Source organism: Telopea speciosissima, chromosome 2 (assembly GCF_018873765.1).
Source record: "Telopea speciosissima isolate NSW1024214 ecotype Mountain lineage chromosome 2, Tspe_v1, whole genome shotgun sequence".
NCBI lineage: Eukaryota > Viridiplantae > Streptophyta > Magnoliopsida > Proteales > Proteaceae > Telopea > Telopea speciosissima.
The window spans coordinates 83988520-84015352 of record NC_057917.1 but is presented as its reverse complement, the minus strand read 5'-3'; the positions used below and the strand labels follow the sequence as shown (position 1 = coordinate 84015352).

The 26833-nt window shown below is 37.1% G+C and overlaps 1 long non-coding RNA gene and 1 pseudogene across 1 annotated transcript; one reads left to right on the top strand and one right to left on the bottom strand.

The window, feature by feature from the left end:
- Window positions 1–2690: 2690 nt before the first annotated feature.
- On the bottom strand, window positions 2691–15134 carry LOC122650207 (annotated as a pseudogene).
- LOC122650208 lies at window positions 11837–26308 on the top strand. The gene is made up of 4 exons (XR_006331395.1): window positions 11837–12014; window positions 16854–16857; window positions 17338–17340; window positions 26298–26308. It is a non-coding gene; the product is annotated as an uncharacterized LOC122650208 (long non-coding RNA).
- Window positions 26309–26833: the final 525 nt, after the last annotated feature.

The following is a 26833-nucleotide window of genomic DNA, read 5'->3' as shown; positions in this document are numbered from 1 at the left end:
ATGATGAGTGGGTTGCCAAAGAATCTCAAGTCTCCAAGGTTTCACTCCACATCAACATTGTTCCTGATGATTGCACTCCTCTTCTTTAAAATTGATTTGTTGACTATATATTCTCATAAAATTTAAGAGGGTTAAATGTAAATATTCAATCTCATTACCTTATGATTGGTAAAAAATGAAGCAATCATTTGCAAAAAGTAGCTGAGTTGTACTTGGCCTCCTTGTCATCTTTGAGCCATGTATTAAGTTGTTTCTATATGCCAGATGAAGAAATCTGGACAATTCTTCCATCCCAAGGGTACATCATAATAGGCAAATAGAGTCTCCTTGTCTGAGCCCACGAGTGACCTCAATTTTAGTAAAAACATAACTGTTGATTTTCATAAAAATTGAGATTAAAGATAGACAAATCTGAATGAGATCAGCCAAAATTTTGAGCAAAACAGAGGACTTTCCTAACACAAATGATCAGGTTTGGGGAGGGTCATATGCACACAGCCTTACCCTCGCTTTGCAGAGAGACTGTTTCTTAATTTGAAGCTATGACAATTAGGTCGCAATAGAGCAACCTTACCTTTGCGAGTTTGCGTCGAGGTCGCCCTCAACCCATTAATTTTATGATTGCCCATATTTCTTTTTAAGAAGGAATGGCAATGAGGTTGGAATTTTGTTCTTCTGTGACTTTCTTAACATAAAACAATTATTTGTGGGTTCAATTTAAAGTTTTTGGAAGAGAAAGGATCCTCAAAGAAGGCGAAAGGTTCTCTTCCTCATGGATGAAATTTTTTCTTCACCTAGGGTGAAGGGTGAAGGAAAACTTGATCCCTCAAAATGTTCACAAAAAAACGGATGTATTTTTTTTATGACAAAAGAAAGAAATTCTAGCATTTAGATAAATGGTATGAATATACATCATCTACCTACATACAAATTTAATTTACGAAACTTTGCATGCCTAGCTAACTCATGCGCTATACTGCAATAGACCTATCCACCTAATTTATATTTACACATTTGAAAGAGTTAATAGTTTTAACTTCATCAGATAATAAGAAAAAAAGATCCCACAGCCACCTCTGTTTGGTTCCTTGAGTAAACCAACCACACATTTCTTTGTAGTTAGTCCAAATGTTTACACTTTCAATCATTGCATTTGTGCCTCGTACGATCCTTGTAACATTCCTTTGATTTTCGCATTATGTGTGCTCCCTGAAAATCCATGATACATAACAACTAAAAGTAACCGAGAGGTATAAAGAATCAGATAACCAACCAACCTCTCCAGTATTTTGATCATAGCTGTCATCACAAATAATGGTTAGATGATCCACATGTGATACTTAAACACAAAACCATCCCCAAGGACTTACAACTATAATTAGTAATCGTAGAAAGAGATACATTATTGGACAAGGAAAAGTTGTTAGGGCTATGAACATAATACAAGACTAACTGAAGAGTTTTGCTCGGGTTAGGATTGAGCTTTTGGAACATCACTTGATTTCTAGTACACCATAAAAATAATAATAAAAAAAAGAAAAGAAAAGTAATAACAACAACTGAGAGAATATTATAGATCTGAAAATTTGAAAAACAGGAGGAAGCAGTCATACCATGAAATAACTAAAGCAAAGAAGAGCTAGCTACTCAGATGTTCGATTTGGAATCCTAATGTTCCTTCTACCCCAAATACAATTATTAAAATCACAGGATAACATAATATTCCAGTACGATTGATTCTCTTTCCTTTTTTAACAAAAGACATCAAAAGTAATCAATATTCATAAACTTGGAAAGACGAAGCTTACTACCAAGTCCTTTTTGTATTTTTCAACAAAAAGGATGCAATTTGTTTCGTTATCTTCTTCCCATGAGTTGCCTGCCTCTCAATCAGCAGCAGCAACTATTAAATGGTTGTGCTTAAAATTTGTTCCTTTGATTCATAAGGCAAATGATGATATTATACTGTATTTCAATCTCCACAAGATAAAAATATGATCCTTACATTACAATATTACTGGGTCCCCTTCTTCCCATGAGTTGCCTGCCTCTCAATCAGCAGCAACAACTATTAAATGGTTGTGCTTAAAATTTGGTCCTTTGATTCATAAGGCAAATACATTACAATATTACTGGGTCCCCTTCTTCCCATGAGTTGCCTGCCTCTCAATCAGCAGCAGCAACTATTAAATGGTTGTGCTTAAAATTTGGTCCTTTGATTCATAAGGCAAATGATGATATTATACTGTATTTCAATCTCCACAAGATAAAAATATGATCCTTACATTACAATATTACTGGGTCCAAAACATCACGTACTTTTGAGATGATTATCACGCATTGTTCCAGCTCTCTCTCTCAAGCTCATCAGGGTTATAGCGCGCTAGGAAGCCGTCGTAGTGGAAGAGCTGCTTAAAATCATTTTAACCTGATTTGATGGTACCAAACGTGTTCTCATTCCATCTCTACAAAGCAGAGACAAACAAATTCAATATGTTATAAATCTTTTTCTGAAACAAAAGAAAACTTTTTACGTTAAAGTTGGGATGAATGGTTCAAGCATAGAAAAATTGATCGAACACCTTCCTTCTTGTGATCACAGCATCATCTGAGCATTTAAAGTCATGGCATGTGGTCCAAGGCACTAAATCATCACCTTTACATTTCGGTCCAACCTTTCCACATATTGAACCAACCATTGAATTAACATACACTTGGTCCAACTTTTACACATTGAACCAACCATTCCACTGTAAAAATACACTTCGATCCAACCTTCCCATTGTCATCTCAATACAATAATGAGATGACAGAACTGATACTCTTTTGCAATCAATAAAAGATCAAGCACCCCAGAACATTGTTGAAGATCATGCTGCATTTCACATGAATGCCCCAGTTTGTAGGGCCAATATATAGGAATGTATACTGGGAAATCAAATCCAGATGCCAGCAAAAGCTTCGTCAATTGACCTCTTCCTGCTCAATTCTGCACTCCATCCTCCTGCCCTCCCACCTCTCTGCGCTCGGAGCTTCATCACTTCTTTGTCATCAGCTGCATAACCATGCATGTCAAACCCACCTCCAACTGGGACAGGTTGTGGGGCCATGCCTGTTGGTCATGGTTGTCCAAGTGTGGCCCCCGGAATAGCTGGTGCATATTGGCCCTGCCCACCACCTGCTTGAGCGTTCTGACTTGGAGCCTGTTCACAAAATGTTTGAGGAATACATTAAGCATTATGGTTGGAGATTAAGAAAGTGCACTTTATAGGAGAATGATGACCCAGCTTCCAAGGTGAGGAAAGCTCTGCTGATAAACGACCATGGACCACACCGATCTCAGGTATATGATAACCAATGAAACTTATATATTGCAACCATATGGTCCCACATAAAATGTTACATAGAAACAGATAAACTTTAGACACTAACATCATAATACTAAACATCACTCAAGAGTCAGTATCGTGCATTCCATTTCAAAGCGCAATAATATCTTGAAAAATATAATGATAAATGTACAATATAGGATGTACAAAATGTGCTATACATGAAAATTGTATTTCATATATTCTCTTCCGTTATGTAAATTTTTGTGTTTGACCTGGCAACAACAAGACACTGCTTGAGAAGGCCTAATTTTAAAATCCCAAACTGACAATAAATAACCAAAAATAGAACTCCTATGGTCTCCAAGATAGTGGCCTGTTTCAGGTCCTCCACCACGTTAGTGCTAAAGATCAACAAAATCAAAGAGGTTTGAGAAAGGAAAGCTGGAAGCATTTCCTACAAGAAGATATTCTTTCTTTTCTGTATACAAAAGGGTAATAATTCTTGTAACTTTGCCAAAGAAGGCACCTGTATAGTCCAGATGTTGTACACGTAAAATCACTCCACATCAAAAGACAAACAGACTAATCTTCAAAATTGTAAAAGAACCCAACCCATTGCATGTACTATCTCATCCCAAGAATTCAATATATTCAATTCAACTCAGCCTTATCCCAACCAAATGGGATTTGTTACATGGATATTTTCTCCAACCAGCTCTATTCAAAGCCATATTTGTTACTAGTCCTAAGCTATGCCTGTCTTTCCTCACCACTTTTCTAGGAGTCATTTTAAGCCTATCTCTTGCTCTTTTAACTCCTTCAATCTGAATCAAATCACCCCTCTACTCTATACTGGAGCATTAAAAGGCATCCATTGCACATGTCCATAGTAGTTTTTTTTTTCCTTCCAAAGAACAAGCCAAGCTATATGGTATAATTACCCTCTACCGCTAAAGAAGTATATGCTCCAAGGTGAGGCGGCACTTTTATAACATTTCATGTGGTAAAGATTTGCCACACACGCATACTTGCTACAATTTATAACAATAAATAAAATGAAATAAAAACATCAGCGAAACATAAACATGGAACTCTATGTCTTTGTATTTTCTTTCTTACTTTGGCATCGTTTGTTTCAATTAAAAATATTTTGCAGGAATTGATTTTAAATCATAAGAAAGTTGTACAGGTTTAAAAATTTCAGAAGTTATATGATACAAGAAAATCATAGATGTGGGCTTAATTCTGTGGAAAATGGAAATAAGCCTTAGGTTATATTCGTGTTGGGCCTTTGGTCCAAGAAGTTTCAGTGTAATTGGCCACTTAAATGGCCTATAATATGGGTAGTATACGTTATTAGTCAAGTAGGATTAGTTTAGTCACATTTGAAAGGTTATTTGAGTCCTTTTTATGTTAAAAGTAAGCTAATTCAAGTCCTATAATTATTTGAATTTGAGTCTAGGTTACATTCTAAGCCTATGTTTTGCTTTCAGAGTCCTAATTTGAATAGGAGTGTGAAATACTAATCTGTTTCGGCTTTTCCAAGTAGTTCCAAGTCATTTTAGGAGTCTTAGAAAGTCAGTTTGACATTTATATACGAGTCTTAGATACAATTTTTTCAATTGTGGTTACCACGGATTCAGTGGTTTTCTGAGTCGATTCTCAGAGTTATGCTTAGTGGATTCCAAGGGGTTTTAGGTGGATTTCTAGCCTGTTTATCCCATCTATTCTTCTTACTTATCTCTAAAAATACAAGTCAGTTTCTTTACTTTTCTTACACCTGCAGCACACACCCCTGTTTTCACCCGAATTACAGGTTGCTTTGTACTTCCATAACTCACTGAATACTGATCAGAATTGGCTCAAATTTGAACATAAACTTCTGATTATCTGATCTCTGGATTTCTGATTTATTTTACTGAATTTGATTCGCTGTCTAATTCTCCTAGCACAGCCCATAGTAGAGCTATTTTTGCTAAGATTTTCCGCAGACATTTTACTGTTAAGGAAGAAAACTCGATCAGAAAAGCATGCAGGCTAACCTGATCTCTCTATCAATTTTCTCCCTAAGCTGCTCTATGTCTCTGTTTTGGTGTTCCTGGTTCTTCTACTCTGGACCTGTTATTGCACATTTGCACTATTATCTTACTGAAATGCAATACAAAATTTGAAGAACAGACGTAACTTTATTTCTTTGTTGTTTTCCAATAAAAAGTTGTGGTATCTTGGCCTATTGAGACAATTGCCACCCATGAAGAACCTCAACCCCACATATGACTGGATTCATTTCTCACCTAAACTATACCAATTACTCAAATATGCTTCCTTCTACTGTACAATCATGAAAAAGATAGATAACAAATAAATACTAGATAAATTATATAAATACTCATGGGTTCGAGACTGGAAACAGCTTCTCTGCGAAAGCAAGGGTAAGGCTGCGTACAGTATGACCCTCCCCAGACCCTGCAGCGGTAGCCTCTTGCACTGGGTACGCCCTATAAATTATATAAAAAAAATTATTTTCCAGAAAATTTTCTCTGTTGACAAATGGAGTTTTGGTTGACTGACGACAGAGTGTTCAGTAACTACTACACATAAGGTATTAAGGATAAAATGGAATGGAAAGGATCCATTCTACGTTCATGTACTCATGAGTCATGAATGATGAGATTTGAATTTTATAATTCTTTTAACAAATGTGAATATATGATATATCCCATTTTTTATTTACACACTTTATTATTAAAGGAAGGCATGTTCCTCAGGCTTAAGACCTGGCATCAGAGTCAAGTCATGACTCACATCATCATAAGCATTAATAACATTGGTAAGTATTAAAATCATGAGATCTCTTACCCCATCAATTGCTGAATAAGCCTGAGCAGATTTATCACCAAATTGAGCTTCTTTTATTAGGAATAAGTCTAGGGTTGGGTTATATACATGTTGGGCTTATTTCTATGTAATAGGCCACTTTTATAGGCCTAAAGTTGGGGTACATGAGTTGCATACGGGATTAGCCCTATACTTAGTTTATTTTCATTTTTTAATGTTTTAAATTGAATCGGTCCAAAGCTGGTTTGAACCACTGGTTCAATTTAAGTGATTTTATTAACTTTTCTTTTAGTTGTTTAGCTAGGCTGGATTAAGATTCTATTTTGAGTCTATTACAGTTTCCTAGTCAGTTTAAGTTACCTAGTAGGTTAAGGAATGGGTTAGGCCTTTCCTTTTTAATGTAGGAGTCTAATTTTGAGCCTTTTATATAAGGTTTTAATGGGGCCAAGTATTGAACACGAATTTGATTAATATAAATAGCTTTTGCTTGCTACCATTGCTGCTGCTGCCCTGCTCTGTTGAGTGTTGCCTTGTGAGTCATATCAAGATGACGAGACTGACGGATCTCCAGCTGACTCCTTGCGTCTTGTAGACCGGGAGGATTTGTTATAAGGGATTGGTGGATCTCCAATCGACTCCTTGCATCTTGTAGATCGGGAAGACCTGCTTCTATTCTTCAAGCTGCTGCCATTGAAGACCTGCAAATTCAAGTAAGTAATTTACAGTTTTAGCCTACACCCTTCTTCTCCTAATTATCTAAATCCAGCCCCATTGATCCCCATTGCCAATACTCAATCATTACTACCTTCCTCATCCACCATTAAAACCATAGATCCATTGGAACCCTAAAACCTGCAACTATTCTTCTTCCCTTCTAGTAGGTCACATATGCAAGGTGATTTTTGCGAGAATTCTGCCCAACCAAATCTAACTGTTAGAACCTACTAAAATTTTGATCGAATCTTCCTCAAACCCTAAGAGAGACTCGATCCAAATTTCAGTACCATCCACCCAGCCGATTGTTTGAAATTACACTTTTACCCTTCTCTCCTATCTCCACTAGGAAACCTCCATAACTCCATATTTAACCATCCGATTTAGTTGTAACTTTCAGCATATATTTCTCTCCACCGTACCCACACTCGACCTAAATATTAAGCCCATTCAACCACCTGATTTCCTACCCTAGATTCCATCATTTTCCACCTTTCAAAACCCTAATCCTAGTTGCTGTCCAGATCCATCTAACCTACTTCTACCCATCCAAAACTCATAAAACCTAGTTCATTGGACTCCCCTACACCTGCCCAGCTTTACCATATAAGATACCTATCCATTACCCTAACCCTAAACCTAAACTTGACCTACAACTCCAATTCTGTCCCATCGAACCAGCAGCTCAACAGGTCCTGGATGTCTGGCTCCTAGTAGGTCTCCTACCTATCTAGGACTACATTACAAGTCATATGACTCACATCATTCTAAGCATTAATAACATTGGCAAGTATTAAAATCATGAGATCTCTTACCCCATAAATTGTTGAATCAGCCTGAGCAGGTTGTCCCTTGCTTGCTGCAACAGCTGCTGCAAGTTCTTCTGCCTGTACAAACATTACTACCTGATTACTGCAACGAATATGATAGATTGACTGAAGGTCACATACAGTTTGCTATGAGTAGAATAACAAGTTAATGTTCAGGGAAATACCAATATAATGTAATGGTTAAATGAGAGAAATATGATATTTTGCTTAGCTTAAGAACTTCTTTTAAGCATATATATAAGCTGAAGGGGGCTTCTGAAAATACCTTACAAGCTCGAGCATTGATTATCTGCTCCGCATTTTCTTCCTGGTACTTGGCAATCTTTGCTTCAATAGCAGGGACATCTATGCCTTCAATCAAGTTCAATGCTATAGAGAAAATGCAAATCTGTCAAAAGATCATACTAAAGTTTGCTATATCACAAGAGTTTAAAGGAAAAACAGACTTACTCATGTCCTCCACTTCTTCCAAGTAATCATTATATTCTCTCAACGATGGAAAATCATCTTCCCTCTGATTAAATCTAAGAAATTTAAGTGACAAGAGCAGAGGAGAACATATAATGAGCAAAAGGAAACTTAGAAAAGCTATAAAGAGAACAGAAGGAAAAGGACAATCAAAATATTTACATATTAGTTTTCATCCTGGTAGCACTAGGAAGTTAGACAATTTTATTTGGAGGTTTTGTTCTACTTTCAAGTCCTATAGTTAGCAGGAATGCTTACGGATGGTCTGACCTTTGAGTCCTGTAATTCTGAGCTCATAGTTAGAATAAGAACTGAAATAGGTCAGTTTAGCAGCTATATAAAAATGTACAGGCTACAAGACCCTCCACATGATTTTAGCCATAAATTTTCCAGTTTATTTTACATACTTCTGAGGATTCTCAAGGACCTCTTGTTGGATCCAAGGGTCTCTGCAGATGGGTTCTTGTGCTTTTCTCTTCCTCCCTCCTTCTTAGTGTTTCATTTAGTTTCTTCAATTTTCAGATCAGTTTTCCCATCTTAACACCTAGAAGCATCCCTGTTTTTAGGTTAAGTTCCAGTTTTCTTACTCTTACCATATCTCATGGATTAGAGGTCAGACAATTCTGAAATTTTGAGTTATCACAATTCATAATTCCTCATTAAATCTGATCACTAGTTTTTAGTTGCTCACAGCCTAACTTCATCTTCCAAACCCCCTGACCGGTTCTGCTTTCTCCACATAGTCCCCCTCGCACTCTTCATAAGACCTGGTGTGTGAGAGATAGTTTATAGAGCTGTTGGCCCAAACTTGAATGTCATTCGACCTGAGTTTAAAGCCAATCAGATCAGTCTTCAAAAAGTTAAAGAATTTCTCTTATTTTTCCCTAAAACTTCACTAATTCGACTTCTCTCGTATTTCTAATATTCTGTTTTTTGTTATCACTCATATTTAATTATAGATTCTATTATTTTGACAGCTTTATCCTTATTTTCTGCCAGTATTCCATATCTGTCCTGTTGTCCTTAAAATTCCACCTCGAGCAGATTCTACCATTAGAGATCCTAATTATGGTTTTAAGGATACCAATTTGCACTAAAAGGTCAAGTAAAAATGATAGCACCAGATGTTCTTTAATACCTTATTCAGAGACAGAGAGAAGAAAATTTTACCACAATAAGAGCTTACATGTTTGCCATCCTTTTTCGGATGGCCATCTCCTTGCCATAGGAATTAGTTCCAGAAGCAACCACCATCGTGTCCAAGTATCCACTAGCTGCCGATAACAAAAATTTACCACAATAAGGCACAAGCACAATATTCATAATCTAAGAATTTCCTTTCAATTTTGAGGAGGGGATGATCTATTTGGAAAATCAAATGTATGTCAAACAGATAAATGATGAACCAAATTTACAGAGCCATATCCCAATTAGAATTTGAGGATTCACTGTGTCCTAAGCTGCATGTCTGTGTCGACACATGACACTTCTCAACATCATAAATCATAGTCTGGGTGTTAAATGGAATAATCAATCAATAATAAAGAGCATATTTTTACCTTACATTGTCTACAACATCAGTAAAGACAATGTATACTTTCAAGGCTGTCAAAAGCCCCAAAAGGAGGACGGATGGACTCAGAGGAATTGAGTTAAATTTACTTTTTTACCCCCAAGGAAAGAAATTGCTTAACATGTAGTAGTTTGATAGCCTATTTATGTGTAGTACAGAGCATCAAAACACTAATTTTATCGACTTACTAACTGGTCAGTAATAATACACCATGAACTACAAATTAACCAACTTTTCCCCAATGTAATAAATAAGGACCTTAGCTAGTAGAGACCGTTGACCAGCCATTGCCTACTCAATGCTTTAAATACAGTATATCATATTTCTTTTTCCCTGTTAATGGGTAATCATCCCATTTCATTTTCTTTCTTATATGTTAAAAAATTGTTTTTATTGATTATAACAATAATCTCAAGGATTTAGGAAAGATCACAAGGTTGTTTGAAAGCCTTCTTTGTTTCTTCTCCTCTTTTGAATGGCCAAAAGATAATTTGTTTACACTTTAGATAGAGGAAGAAAATATACAGTTACGACAGTAATTTAGAGTGTGATACAGAAAAGAAACAGATTACATCTCAACATCCTCATGAAGGAAAAGAAGTCCAAGACCACCATCTTAGCCTGACATTTGGCCATCAGATCTACCATATCATTCACTGCCCTTAACTTCCGCTGGGAAGAGATGTCACCTGAGAGCCATGTATCTAATAGCTCTAATGCCATGTGCATATTTCCATGGTCCTTCTTCCAAGGATGCCATCCACCCAATGACTAAGGATGAGTTGCCTCCACCATGATGTTAGTGAAACATTCTTGCATTGCGAACTAGTAGCCTCCACCATGACGTTAGTGAAACATTCTTGCACTGCGAACTACAAACATAATCAAAGTGACCAACTCTCTTCTCTCACAGAATCAACCTTTCCAACTGGCCCAGAATATATACCCAAAATACCACCAGTGGCACTCCTGATTACACACCCACACCTGACTACCTGAGGGACCTGGATTGCCGAAGAAGCAGCCATGAAAAAACTAATAATGTAATACTGAAAATTATTAGGTAATGTAGGTTCTTGATGAGCACAAGTTGACAAGAAAAGGTACCACAGTTCACAAGGCAGTGGATTAATCTTTCAAAGTGAACTCTTTGAAAGATCCCATCTTTAAAGCACACTCCCTTTCAATTTGACAAAACACATCATAACAATGAAATCTATTCAATCCTATTTGTAATTCAATTTAAAAAGTTTATGCTTCAATGACACTACCATAAGGCCCAATGCTCATCATTTCTTCAAAGCCAGTGTGGGTCATTTTTTATGAATCCAAACTCTCTTTCTACAAACTGTTTCTATAACCACTTTGAGCTGTTATAACCATTGGACAGTCATCCGAAGCTCTTAAGAGAAATCAGTTATTTTGATGAGGGGTAAAAAGAGACATCTAATTGGCTAATCAATGTGGATTAGCCACAAGTGTAATCCAAAGCTCCCGTCTTGCATTACTTGGTATGCATGCTTGGCTAGAGGTTTCAATTTCAATGATGTTAGAAATTGGATAAGGAGATGAGTGTGAAATTCCCATGATGCTGATCAGTCATTTGATTCAGCAGATAGTTGAAGCAATGCTTACTGTGGTTTTGATTTTCAAGATCCAAACTGACGCTTCAATGGATTGATTATGGTTTCAGAATGTAGTAATGTACACGTGTGTGTCAACTCATCCTCCAAGTGGGCGAGCCTTGGTGCAACAGTTAAGTTGTGCTATTGCAACCTGTTGGTTGTGGGATTCAAAACTTGGAAACAGCCTCTTCTGCGAAGCAGGGGGTAAGGCTGCGTACATTTGCCCCTCCCAGACTCTGCAGTAGCGGGAGCCTTGTGCACTGGGTCACTCTTTTTTATCAGTTGTTGGTCCACTCTGTGTGGGCACTGGCAAGGCCAAGCGCTGGGTGCCATGTTTGTCACAGCATCTAGGCAACCCAAGGTGTTGGAGGGGACCTGGATGCAAGGCGTGTAGAAAACAAAACCTAACACGATGCAGAAAAGAATGGAAATCACAAAATGAACACAAGGATTTACGTGGTTCAGTAAGACTGCCTATGTCCACGGTGAGATGAGATCTGTTTCACTATCAATGGAAAATAGGGTTACAGCAGCTTGTCCTCACTCCTCTCTCAGATTGCGTTACAAAGAAAGAACCCTCGCTACATATTTATAGCGAAACCCTATATAGGAATTTTACCAAAATACCCAGATAGTTCTTGACGGCCCTTTGGAATCAACCCACAAACTAAGCGATGGAATACAAGACATCGTACCCCCCAACAAGGCGACACCAACAAGGCATCCAAGGCAACCAAGGCACCAAGGTTTAGAAAGTCCGACAATTTAATAAGAAACCAAATAAGGAACCAATGAAAATAGAAACCAAACAAGTTTAGACTGAGAAACTAAAGAATAAAAACAAGTAATCTAGCAAGGACAGAAATAGTAAGTGGTTGGAAGATGGAGAGAAACAAGAAATTGGGAAGTAAAGGAGGCAAGGCTATAGAAGCAGGTCGATGGAAGCAATAACTACCCCTAAAGCAGTTGATCGATAGAAGGTGTATGCAGTCTAATGAATGAACCATATCTGTAACAGCAACGGGAAATTAGCAACAAACAATAGACTATTGCCGCAGGCCTCAACTGAAATAATACCCAGTACGGAAGAAGAAAAGAAGGACAAGGATAGAAAATAGATAGAAAAACAAGGAAGAGGATAGATATGTTAGACCACTCACCTAACTGTGGAGAAGGAATCCCACCAAGGTTTCCCTACTGCATCTAGGGATGTAAACGGATCGGATTCGGCTCGGATAGTGCTATATCCGCATCCGCACCCAATTAGCTTTCGGACGGATTCGGATAGTGCTAAACGGATACGGACATGGACACGGATCGGATATTTTATCCGTTTACATGTAAATATAGCTTTTCGGATAGCTATAGCCTATCCGTATCCGTTTAGCTTTCGGACGGATTCGGATAGTGCTAAACAGATACAGACACAGATATGAAAACGGATTTCGGCTATTCATTTACATCCCTAACTGCATCCCATAGTAGAGCAGTTTTGAGTCCCACAAAACCATGCTTCGTCTCTCATAGAACTCACTAGCTCGAGGCTAAATTTTCTCAAATCAATGGTAGTGGGTAAGATCCCCTACTCTTTACTTATAACTTCAATGAAACAAAGAAATAGGAAACCCCTATGTATGGTAACGGGAATCCCTTACAACTTAAAGTCTCTCTTCACAATAGAAGCTATTCCAGAACATTACGAAATAGAAACTAACTACTTAATCCCGTATAGGACTTAAATCCCTAACATTTAAGCTTATAGAATTGGCCCATTACAATAGTAAACCTGAAAAATATAAAGCCCGTGGCCCATACAACCCATTGGGCACTCAAATTAAGCCTATAATCCATTCTTGGTCCAATTTGATGGCCTGGTTTGTTGCTGACCTTCTTGTTCTTTCGAACTACATCAGAACCAATCTAAAATCCTTTACATATATATATCTTGTGATTCAACACCCATTGCTTTCATTCATGGGAAAGGGAGCCAATTCACTCCTTGGGTTGTCACCAGTCCTATAGTTAGTCCATATCCAAATAATGACATGGTTCAATCACAATGGGCAGGCTTGGTAGCTGACCTGGTGGTCCTACTACCATTGCTCAACTGAAAATAACCCTTTGACCCATCTTTTAAAATCCTTACGTACATTTTCTCCCAGGTTGTACATATTTATATGGCCTGGGAGAAAAACTACATAATTAACTACCCTCCAACCTTTTATCCTCCGAAAACCTCACTCCCTCACAATTCTGCACTATGGAAGGAAAATACAGCAAATATAATCAGCATGGACCTTTATGATATTTTCCATAGGACCAAAGCATAAGGACCCTGGTTATCTAGAATCCCAACGCTTCTCACCCATCCCATATTTTGCTTCATTCACAACCTTCCAATGAGAGTCACAACGTCACCTTAATCATATTACTTTGGTCTTCCCATAGGAAGCTTGCTACAGAGAGGCTTGAAAAGAGGTTGGCTCATAGAAGAAACGTTTAAGAGAGTAAAAGCACCCATCACACTCACCAAAGCATCATCAGCAGTAAGTGTCACTATCTACTTCTATCGGCCTTCACTATCTCAATTTTGATTTGAACAAGGTTTAAAACAAACTCTTCTTGTGGGATGGCCAGTTAGATCTCACTTCCACTTCATAGATCATGACTCTATGCTGAACCCAAATAATCAGTAATTTAGTTTTAGAAGAATCACTGTCACGATCATGTCCCCTCAAGAAAAAATTATGACATATTGGTGAGGATTACTCAGGTCTACAGACGTTTATTGTAACCACTGAGTTTGGGAATGATTAGGAAATCCTGCCTCTTTCTATGATACAAGGACTAGCTTAGGAAGGATATCCAAAAGTCCTTTATTCAAAGTATCAAAATGAAGCGGAAGATCGGGTTGGGGGACCTCCTTTGGGATGGAATTCGTATCTTGTCTGCTAGAAATGATCTATTCAGGTCTTTACAATTTGACTGTAAATAAGAATCCCATATTAACCCATTACATGACAAATAATAAGGATAGTTTGACTGGATTCCTATCCTTCATAAAACCTCTGTGACTTGTCAGGAAAAAGAAAATTCTTCCATAATTGAATACATCCATCTTTCCTACAAATTTCCCTCTTTAGAACAGACAACCCATCTTTAGAATCACATATGCCTTTGTTGAATGAATAAGAGGCACTAGATGCTTCCTATTAATATGTTCTCACAACAGAATCAAATATATATCCACATATCAAAATAAAAAAAGTATAACAACATAATTATTCTGGAAACACAGGGAAAGATTACCAGGAGACAATGCACCAGAAAAAACATTCACTTTAAGATCCAGTCTTCCTCCTCCAACAGAAGGTCTTTGATCCCAGTGTCTTAACCCCTTGAAAGGACTCTCAAATTTTGCATACTATAAAGCAGTTTCATTCTTTGGTCCCTGCAAACCAGCAAACCATAGAGATTACTTTACCATTCAGTAAGCATAAAGGACTTTCTAATGCTCAAGGTTCATGAAGAAAAATCACGCCTTGTTCTTCACCTCTTCCTCTACTTTGTGCTTCTGTATAGGGGTTTTGAATCTTGTAACCAAGAATAAACTCATCTTCTCATCACATGCAGCAAACCTAGTAGGTTTAGAACACAAGAAAACACAAACCAGTTCATAAAATGCATCCAGATTTAAAACTCAAGAGTTAAAAAAAACAAAACAAAATGGCAAGGACACATAGTTTCTCAAGAAAGATTATCAACCAAAATTAAGCTAATAAAGATAGAACCAGTTCCAAAAGAGAAAAGATGTATGAATTCTCCCTCAGATTAAATGTGACAGATTTATTACAACCATTTATCCAAAAGCTCAAGCTGTTAAGTAAAGGCAACAATAATGTTTCTCAATACACATACAGACCCCTCCAAATGCGCAAGCCCACACACACACATGGCTGAATGTGACATCATCACAAGGTGGTGCCATCACGTGGCACCAAGGGACACAAAGTGTAGGGGTATAATGACACATAACACAAACCCCTCACACTGACCAGGGATCGAACACCCAACCTCCTGGCTCATACCATGTTACACACTTACGGCTTATCTCAAAAGCTCAAACTGTTAAGTAAAGGCTACAGCAATGTATATCAACACACATCAACAAGATTAACGAGCTAAAAGTGGGTGAAGGGTCTCAAGCTTTCAACCCACAATGAAAACGCCTTTAAAATTATAAGCAAATTTAGGGTACTGAAGAAACCTGTGTGACTTTTTATGGACTTTTTGGTCAGTCCCGTGACGTTTGTTTCCAGATGGGCAGTCCCCTTGTCAATTGGTTTCTAGGTCTCTCTCAATTAAGAGATCAATCAACAGCACGCTGTATCAATTTGAAACTGATCAAATCTACCATAAGCAAAGGCTCTTAATCGACACACAGGAAATGTACAAAAACAGAACCAATTGGATACCTTTTGTTGTCCCACCAACATGCGCAAGCCCACACACACACATGGCTGAATTTGACATCATCACATGGTGGCATCATCACGTGGCACCAAGGGACACAAAGTGTAGGGGCACAACAACAACACATAACACAAACCCCTCGCACTGACCAGGGATCGAACACTCAACCTCCTGGCTCATACCATGTTACACCACTTAACGGCTTATCCCAAAAGCTCAAACTGTTAAGGGCTACAGCAATGTATACCAATGCACATCAACAAGATTAACGAGCTAAAAGTGGGCGAAGGGTCTCAAGCTTCCAACCTACAATGGAAACGCCTTTAAAATTATAAGCAAATTTAGGGTACGGAAGAAAACCTGTACGGCTTTTTATGGATTTTTTGGTAAAAACAGTAAATATGTCAACGGATAGTCGAAAAATCGTATTCGATCCGTATTCATGTCCATTTAGGAGAACATGTATTCAAAAAATCACTATTAAAAAATTATCCGAATCCGTCCAAAAACCGATAGGATATTATCCGAATCCGTCCGAATATGATAATGGCACTATCCGATCGAATTTGATCCGTTTACATCCGTACGTATCACCCTTGCTTTACCCCCCTAATGTCATTTAAGTCCACACCAAGTGTTAAATGCTATAAAATGACCAAACTACCCTTTCTTCTATTCTTTCTAAAATTTGCTAAAATTTGAAAATACTAAAATGCCCTCATCTTTCCCAAATCATTAACTTCTCTTACATACCCAATACCACCGCCACCGTGAAGCCCCACCTCCAGCACCACCTCCATTGTAGAAATTCTGGGATCTGCCAGTTCCGTTGGATTGTGACGTCGACAGTAAAATATAAGAAAATTGATTCTTATTAATACCACCACCACCGTGAAGATTTTGCAGAGCGGGGGAATGGGTGGAGGCATGGATTGAGTGGCAGTCTGAAGGTGTTGTGAGGTGGTTGGAAATGGAGAGTAATGGGGGTTGCTGCAAGTAGGCTTGTGAGGCTTAATTTGTTTTGATTATTGTTCAAAAATGGTGGTGTTCCTTCGATTTTGGGTTAGTTTTCAGAGATTTTGAAATAATTTTAGTTGATATTCATGATTCCTATTGGTTGTATTTGGAAGGCTATATGCACTGTATATCAATCCTCATAATTTCAATGGGACTAGTAGTCTATTGGGACTGCTTGATTGAACCAAAGAGGTTTTTGAGACATTTGACTGCAGAAATCGTGAAACCTGTACCAATCTCACTACACTTAATTTTACAGATATAAAATCTTGGCAAGTCCCGTGTTGTTCCAACTAGTCCAATTGGGATCTGTTGTGTTGGTTATGATTGGAACCATAACCTTCATTACAAGGCCATATTGATAGACGAAGAACTTGCAGCGGCAATTCTTCTCCGGCAAGCACCACCCTGTAATCGAACACCCACCCAACCATGAGACCCGAATGTTGAAAGTGGCAGCAGGGTAGGGAGTCGTAGGAGGTACGAGAGAGGAAAGGAGCGGGAGAGGGAGCCATAGCCAGGGAGGAGAGAGCGAGGACAGGAGAGCCGGATCCGGAGACGGAGAAGAAGGGGAGAACCGAAGAAGTAGATAGGAGGAGGTTTTTGAGGAAAATTACAAAAAAAACACCATATTTTTAGGGGTTGACAAGTAGAATGGGATGGGCAAATAAGTCCGGTTACATGACTCCCAGGGTGGTGGTGGTGGGGCTTCACGGTGGTGGTGGTGGTATTGGGTATGTAAAAGAAGATAATGATTTGGGGAAGATGAGGGCATTTTGGTATTTTCAAATTTTAGCAAATAGGTCTGGGCAGTTAGGTATTTTCAAATTTTAGAAGAGATAGAAGAAAGGGTAGTTTGATCATTTTATAGCATTTAACACTTGGTGTGGACTTAAATGGCATTAGGGGGGTAAAGCAGGGGTGGTACGTGGAATATTGAGGGGTGGTACGTAGACTTATCAGAAGTTTAGCGGGGTACGAGGAATATTGGGTGCATTATAGGGGGTACATGTACTTTACCCTTATATTAATGGATCGCCATTATACTTCCACCAACACTATCACAAGGGTATTGTGTAATTTGTCATTTCGTAGTCCTAAAAATTGATTAACCTTTTGGGAATAAGAAGAAGAAAGAGGAGAAGGATGCCATGGTAGTAAGAGACGGAGAGGGAAGGGGGAGGGAGGGTGAGGGCTGAGTTTTTTATGTTTTAATGTAAAAGGTATTTTAGTCATTTGTATTTCACACAGTTAAATCCCATTAGATTTTATGTTCATTACTCTTTGATATTTGGATACTTAGTGGGATTGCATTAAAATAAGGGTGTAACTCAGGGGTGGCGATGATAATTTTCCAATATTTAATTAACCCAAGAAAACTGAAGAAAAAAAGAAAAAAAAAAACAAGAACATTGAAACAGATTTAGTTTTCGGCTTTTGTTTTTATTAAGCTCAAGTAATAGAAGACTTGGTCTAACAAACAAATGAACACACGCAAATCTTTGAGGATCGATCATTTGAAGGGAAATAAGGAGCTTGAATGCAATCTTGAGGGCATTTGCATGCTACTCAACACAGCGGATGAAAATGAGACATCGCTAATTAATTTTGTGGATGAATATATTAACTGGAGCCCTTAGCTAGAATTTTTTTTTTTTTACAAATACAAAGAGCACCGGCCACTACTCTCATATTTAGCTTTTAGAGAGCTGCATATAATAATAATAATATTATTATTATTGTTATTCTAAAATTAGAATAGATTAACTGCTAGTAATTCAAAACCTTGGAAGGTGTTTGAGAGTCTAAGATTGGAATACCAAATTAATTTACATCGATCATTGTACATACATGATGAGACATGCATGCATATAAATAATTAAGGTTTTATTTTTTAACTTTATTTTCAAAGGCTGATCAGGATGGAGTACTATGTTCTATATATGATCAATCGCAACTAGGGATCGAATGATCATCGATGATGCAGTCAGGAGAGATAATTAACCTTTGGACTAATTAATAATAATAATTATTATATACATAAATGTACAACAAAAGGGAAGAGAAGAAAAACAAATAAATCTCAACTAATTAAAAGAAATTAAAGCTGCAGGAAGAAGCCTGATCAACGGAACAGAGTATTAACAATATATGTTATCGATCACTACAGCAGATACAGTAGTAATGATCGAGTGGCCTTTTTGTAATGAAATTAATTTACAACTAATTAATAATTACTAAGATTCATTTTGAATTTGATGGAAGGGATAGACTCATAGGTTTAAGCCTTTAACCATTTTGAGGGATGAATTGAAAATATGAGAACAAAAAGCAAGTACCCCAAACATAACATTTAGTAATAATAAACATGACACACATGCCTCAAACATAATATTTATAAAACATGAGGTATCCCAGATGTAATATTAATTTCTCTAAATATTAAGTACCTTTAAGTGTAGTTAATCCAAAAATTAATAATTATTCATACTGGGCTTATTAATTTATTAGTAGTCCAATGATCCACAAACATAAACAATATAAATAATACTCAAAGTTAAATATTTCCTTAGATAATTAATGAGTCAAACATATATATGTATTATATGTATTATCAGTATATAAATGATGATCATAGACGACCTAATTTAACGTAGAGACAAACACAATCAATAAGGTGTACAATTAGGTAACCGCCTTATGTTTTTTTAATAATATTCTTTCTCTCGTTTGTTTCTTTCTTTTTTTCTTTGACTTCACTCAAACAAATATCTTTATTATTATTATTATTATTATTATTATTATTATGGTGGTAGACAGGACAATGGTGGGGTTTGAAGATGACGAACGAATTGTGGTGTATCACATGCATGCACTTCCTTCATAGCTATATATAACTTTATATCATTGAATTGAATGACCGTTTCCCTATTTACTTTTGGACCGAACCTAACTAACTAATTAAAGTTATCAAACCACCCTAACTTCACAAGTCAATGCTTGCTTGAAGAAAGGTCATAGAGTTTGTTTTTATTTTTTATTTTTTATTTTTTATAAAACGTTAGGTGATTGAGTGTGTAGTCCAAAAGGCAGTTAAAAGTAAAATCAATCAAAGAAGATATCACCATTTATTAATTAATTACCTGCTGCTACTGCTTTCTTGCTTTGCTTGGTTTTGCTTTACTTTGTTTTGCTTTGCTTTGCTTTGTTTTGTTTTGTTTTGCTAGTACCTGATAGATCGATACCCCAGATCATCATTCATTATCATTCGTTCCACTTTTTAACTCTCTTAATAACTATTATGATTTGACCACCTTTTAACCAACCGTTGACATTTTGGTCAAAGGATCAGATTTTGTACATGACGAATATACACAATATGTAAGGATATTTATGTAATATCTTTTTATATGTTCTAATATAATTCTACTTGTGTTAATGTTCAGGCTGTGAGGGACAATCTAGTAATTAGTCCATCTGACCTAAATCCTATTTTTCCTATATATACTAGCTGTAGGCAGCAGTCTGGGTATTCCAAACTAGATACTCAGGGTGTAATGCTTTAAGCAAAGGATTGAACAAAGATCGAACATTCAAAACTACAGGAGAAATGGAGTTAAAGACCATTTAGTCAGGTTTTAACCTAACTCAATATTATTTTGAATTATTCGAATCTCATCTAGCCTTGGTAAGCATTCGGGACAGTTTACATATTTCAGATAACTTAGTTAGGTTACTAAGTATGGGGGTTTGTGAAACCATTCCAAACTTGATGGTGTAGCAAATTTTCATGTGAAGTTTCCTTACTTTGTTATTCCACAAAGGAATATGAAAAATGTCTGATATGTTTCAATGATAATGTGCTAGTCTTTATGTCATTCCAAATTTGATGACATGTCTTTCATAGTATGGTGTACCATTCTAAATTTGATGATACAACATAAATCTATGACTGATATGACAAACACAGTATTCTAAATGGAAACATGGTATGGTCCTTATGATAGAGACTATATAGGATCGAGTTCTTGTAAAGAAACTTGATGATGATGCTTATTCACTACAAGAAATTGGGTCTACGACGGCGTTTTTAAACGCCGCTATAGATCCCAAAAACGCCGCTGTATCATTCAACGACGTTTCTACTTTGTGCCGTAGAAGCGTCGGCGAAGGTACCGCCGTTTTTGTACAACGGCGTTTTTGAGAGTGTGTAAGTGCCTTTACCGCGTTTTCTAATAAGCGTCGTGGAAAATGTCCTACAACGACGTTTTTAAAAGTGCCGAGGTAGGCATTGAATTCCTAATTGTTGCGGCGTTTGTAGCAAATGCCGGGCTTAGTACACTAAAACGAGCGTTTATAAAAGCGCTAGTAGGCAATAATATTGAGGCATTTGTTAATAAACGCCGTAAATGAGGCCTGGCTTTTTGTTTTGCGACGTTTTTAAAAACGCCGCTATAGGTGCTATTTTTTTTTAAAAAATTTAAGAATAGCTTCTGTATCTATTCCATTAACCTGTTTCAAATATAATAGATTCATTCTGCCACCTATTTCATATATAATGCATTCATCCATATTAATCTTTTCGACCACTTGTTTCATATAGAACACATAAATCCCACAAAATAATGATTTTACTAATGCCAAGATATATTGAACTATGTAAAATATCCATTAAACATAAAATAAAAACAGTCTAAAGTACTAAGGTTCCGATCTTGCAAAAAGACAAGATCCCCTCCTACACAGAATCCATAGTTCTAAGGTTCCAATACTACAAAAAGATAAAAGATCCCCTCCTACACAAAATCCATAGTACTAAGGTTCGATTGCAAAAAGACCACAAAGAGACCCCCTTCTATAAAAAATTCATAACCCAATTAGCAAGTAAAATAATATTAGTTCATGGATCTCCGAAGCCACCAAAGTTATACTCCCAGTGAGGAAACCAAGCCCAAAAGTGAAATTCCAAGACACGAACACCATCTCCATCCTACACAAAACCATCAAATAGCAATATAAACTAATTAGTAAGATGAAGGTGACAAGAGGTATGCACAAGTACCAATAACAAAGTAAACAAAAAATTATAGGGACAGATAAACAATCCAATCAACCATCCTTCACTGGCTTGTATAAATAAAACCTCTTCACAGATCTTCACACTCAAGCCCACACTCAAAGCCTTGAATTGTGCAACTTTCCTAGATGTTCTTAACTGGATAATTAAAGCTTGTCTCAAGGAGAAGTAAGCATTAAAAAGTAGCATTACTTCCTACTGAAACCTTGGAATTGCTTACATAGAGACAAGAATCATGCTTCAATCAGAAAATGCTGAGAATACCCAAATGCCTAGCGATTTTAGATTCAATGAAAATCAAGGAAATAAATGCATTTACATACACATGCACACACATGCACACAAATACTGAAATACACAGAGAAAGCTGAACCGGAGGTCCAAAAAAACAAATCTAACACAGATCATACAATTTCAACCATTTTCTATCTTCTCGATCCTCTAATGCTATCAACGATCTTGGATTTTACAACACAACAATTACCCAGAATTCCAACACGTCTATGGTCTCTTCGTGCGTGCGATATTACTTCCCAAGAATGTCAAAATTGTGTTAACATAGCAAGTAAAGATATCACACAACGTTGTCCCAATCAAACAGGTGCAATAGTATGGTATGATTTATGCATGTTAAGGTACTCCGATCAGTTCATCTTCTCAACTATGCAAGAAAATCCAACTTGGTATTTGTGGAATGTGAATAATGTGTCAAACCCAGTTCAATTTAATCGAGACTTTGGCAAATTTAATGAATGACCTTGTGAACCAAGTTGTCTTTGGTTCTTCCACTCGAATGTTTGCAGGGTGAATTATACAAACGACTTTGAGAAGACTCATGGGTTAATTCGGTGTACTCTGATATATCTCGGAATGACTGCAATAGATGCTTAGTTGAAGTTGTTGCTCATATCCCAAATTGTTGCAATGCAAAGCAATGTGGGAGAGTTCTCATGCCCAACTGTAATTTGAGGTTTGAGCTCAATGATCCTTTCTATGAATCAATAGCTGCTCCAACACCTCCATCACCTCCTTCAACTCCTCCTCCTCTTTCCTCGCCTCCACCGGCAAAAGCAGATCAAGAACACGGGGTATGTTATGCTTTTAGGAGCTCTAGTTAATCTTGATTGAAGTTTCATTTTATTTTTACTTCTAATTTTTTCTATTAGAAGCAAGATTGACCCCCTCCCCTCAAACACACACCATTGAACTTCAAGACTGTCTATTTTTTATATGTAAGAAAAAGAATAACAAATGCAAGTTTGACTATTTCTAAGATATGTTCCAAATTAAAGACCTAATCTATCATCAAATAGAGCTTTCACTACAATACAATTACTTATGGTTGCAGGAATATGAATACTTGATTGCCATTAGTCTAAGGTTTCTTGGAAGAATTGATCTTTGGATACTATGTTATCAAGGATTTAAATTGTGGAAAGTGTTGAGGTATAACATACAAGAGAAAAATGAATGCAAGGTGAAAACATATTTAGCTCACTATTTAGGCAAATTGGCTTAAGCCGGTGCCGGGGGTTTGGGGTTTGTTTTCACATGCGCTTGTTGTTCAAAGTTGGGGTTTGTTAAAGAGTAGGAAGCAGATTAAAGAGTAGGAAGAAGACTGTCAAAAGAACCCAAATCAAACTCAAAACTAATCCATGCAACAGTTCAAATGAAACTCAAATCTTGAAAGTACTGAAAGCATACCGTACGGATAGACGGACAAAAAAAGCCAACTAATGCAATGGCCTCAATTATCACTGCTCAAATGAATGGGTAAGTAAAATCAATATATATAGTACTTGAGATAAAAATTAAAATAAAAAACCAACAAAATTTCGTAATTTTATTACTTACATAAGTGAGTTGAACTTTCCGAACTACTTCTACCCCAAGTATTTGAGATAGATCGGCTACAACACGTTTCAAATCAGCAATTTCTTCCTTCATCATTGCAAATTCTCTTTGTCTTTCTTCTTTCTCCCGTCTCTCCTCAATATTTCTTTGTGTAAGGCCAAGAGTACTCGGCTTACGCCTAGGCTGCCCGCGCACTCGGCTGGAGGATCAACGCCAAATGCTTCCACAAATAGATCGTTTTGGACAACACTCGTCTCTCTCATTTATGGGGTAGTTCTTCCAATTTCTCTTCAAACTTATCCTATAAACCAATGTATAACGGGTTAACAACGGACATTCCAATAGATACCCAAGAATATGCATAAATTTTATAAACATTATTAACCTTGACAAATACTTACTATGATATCTCTTGTCGCCGATTTATGTACGCCATCTCTCCTTTGGTGGGTTTTCTTAAACACTGCACTCTAGTAGGATCTCGCACCATCGGGGTGTTCAAGCCGCTGAACAAGCAGATATCATAGTTAGATTAAATATAATCATATGCCTTCAAAAAAGTGTAGTTCGGTTTGGTGCCAAATAATTTTTCTAGTGGAGTAAGATTCCCTATCACAGGGCTTGGTAGATGATTGATAAGAAAATAAAGCGATTTAAAAGCCATATCCTAGTACCGAAGAGGAAGATAGTTGTGGGCTAAAGAGTTAAGCCCGTTTCAACCACGTTCATGTGTTTCCATTCAGCGGCCCCATTTTGTTCATGCATGTGAGGGCATGATAAGCAATGAGCAATACCCAATTTTGATAACTCAGTGGATATAGTGTGATATTCACCACCCCAATCAGACTAGAAGGCCTTTATTTTACGATTAAACAATTGTTCAACATGAGTCTTGAATTGAAGAAAAGCCTGAAGAGCATCATCATTTGATGATAATAGATAAAGCCAAGTGAATTTACAAAGATCAACAATAAAAGAAACATAATAACAAGAACCACCATAAGACAAAATGGGGACGGGACCCTAGAGATCCGAGTGAACAAGCTCCAGTGGAGCGTGAGAGACGGATAATGTAGGATAAAAGGGGAACTTGTGACTTTTGCCTGTTGACTTGCAACACAAACGGAGACAAGGCTTTCTAGGACATAAGAAGTCGATTATGAAGAATAATATAGTGGGTGCTTCATGTAGACGGATGCCCAAGACGACCATGCCAATAATCCTGAGAATCACGCTCACTAAGAAAAGCCACTTTATTTGGAGGCATAGATAACGGAAGCTAATAGAGACCATCACTGCTCTTGCCATGCATAAACATCTCCGTTGTAGTGGGATCCTTCACACAGAACCAAGTTCTATGCTCTTGCAAGGCATTTTTGAGAAGCAGTAGCTATGCTTCCCTGCCGCGGTGCTGCCTTAGTGCCTCAATTCTTACTTTCCTTCGTTGCCGCGGTTTTCAGTTTTCTTCCTTGCCGCGCTGCTGCCTCAGTGCATCGTCCTTGTCTACCTTGGCTTTAGCATACCTCTCCTTTCCATCCTAAAGCTTCATGTCATGCTCGTTCTAAATGAGGGATGACCCATCACTATCATTGAAGTTTGATCAATACTAGAGTCACCCTCCTCAATATCCTCAACCAGTAACACACTTTGTCTTCCATAAGCACCCACATTTTTTTATTCTAGGGAATTGCCTTAGGATTTCACTTTGTACATGGAAAAGGAATACATGTATGTAGAATATAATATTAGATATACACATTAGCTCATATAAATTTTGAGAGCATCTTCTCTCTTCATATCTCTTATTTGCTTGCTTCTAAAATTTGAAGTGCATACTCTACCTTTCAATAATTTATACTTTGTAATATAACATTAAGAACCATTAACTATCAATCTATCATAACATCGGCATCAGATACCCTTCCACTGCTTAGCTATTAGCAGAGAACTCCTTATCACAATCCGATCAGGTTGCATAACACCCACCAATAGGAGCATCCAATGCCAATAAATGTGTTGTAGGACAACACTCTAGGAACAACAAGATGAGTGTATAACATTCTACACCAAACTTAATTGCTACACGAGAAAAAGATGAGTACTCGCAAAATATCACTCAATAATAATGAAGTTTAATGTCACATTCCAAGAAGAATGCTAGAAAATATCAAACTAAAACCTTGCCAAATATGTCTTTAATTTTATGGTCTAACTTATCACAAGGAATGTTCCGAACATAAATCGTACGATAAAAATGACCACCCATTATAGGATCGGAAAGCACCGTTTCAATGTGGATCACTGCATTATATGGCATGCTTAATTTTCAAGACAAATAAACTCCTTAACCCCTCTAGTATCTACTCAAGTCTTTCACTTCTTTACCTTTCTTACAAAGCTCTCAACATTGAAAGAACCTAGCCTACAATAATAGGGATTGACCTTTGAGAGTCCATCACTTGTTGGTTGTGGTTTTCTCAACTCATCCAAAATCAGAAACATTTTTCTTCATTCGAAAGCCATAGAAGAAACATGATATGCTATTTCTCTACCTCAAAACAAAACCCCGACATACGGGAATACTGATATGCTATTTCTCTACCTCAAAACGAGAACCCCGACATACAAGGAATACAGGTGAAAGGGATCGATATACGAGAATGATAAATATTCCAGGGTTGAAAGCACTGTGCCAATATTGGCGTTTGTGTTTAAACCTTTTGGGAGGACTAAGGATGTACGAGTTTCCTTTAGTTGAATTTGATTAGCATGTGAAACATTGCTTGATATTTGCTTGGGCTGTTGTGCTCATTGAATGCGGGGATAAGAAGAGTTGGTGGCTCAAGATGCCTAAGCATTTGAAGAAGGTTCCTGCATTTGTCTAGCTTAAAGAAGAATCTCTTAAAGTATCTAAAAATCTTTCTATTGCGACATTTTCTAATACATGTCTCCTATTTGATAGGACTTTGCTACTAATAAGGTCGAAAGAAATATTGCGGATTATTTTGTATATCTTTTTTACTTTGTAGAGT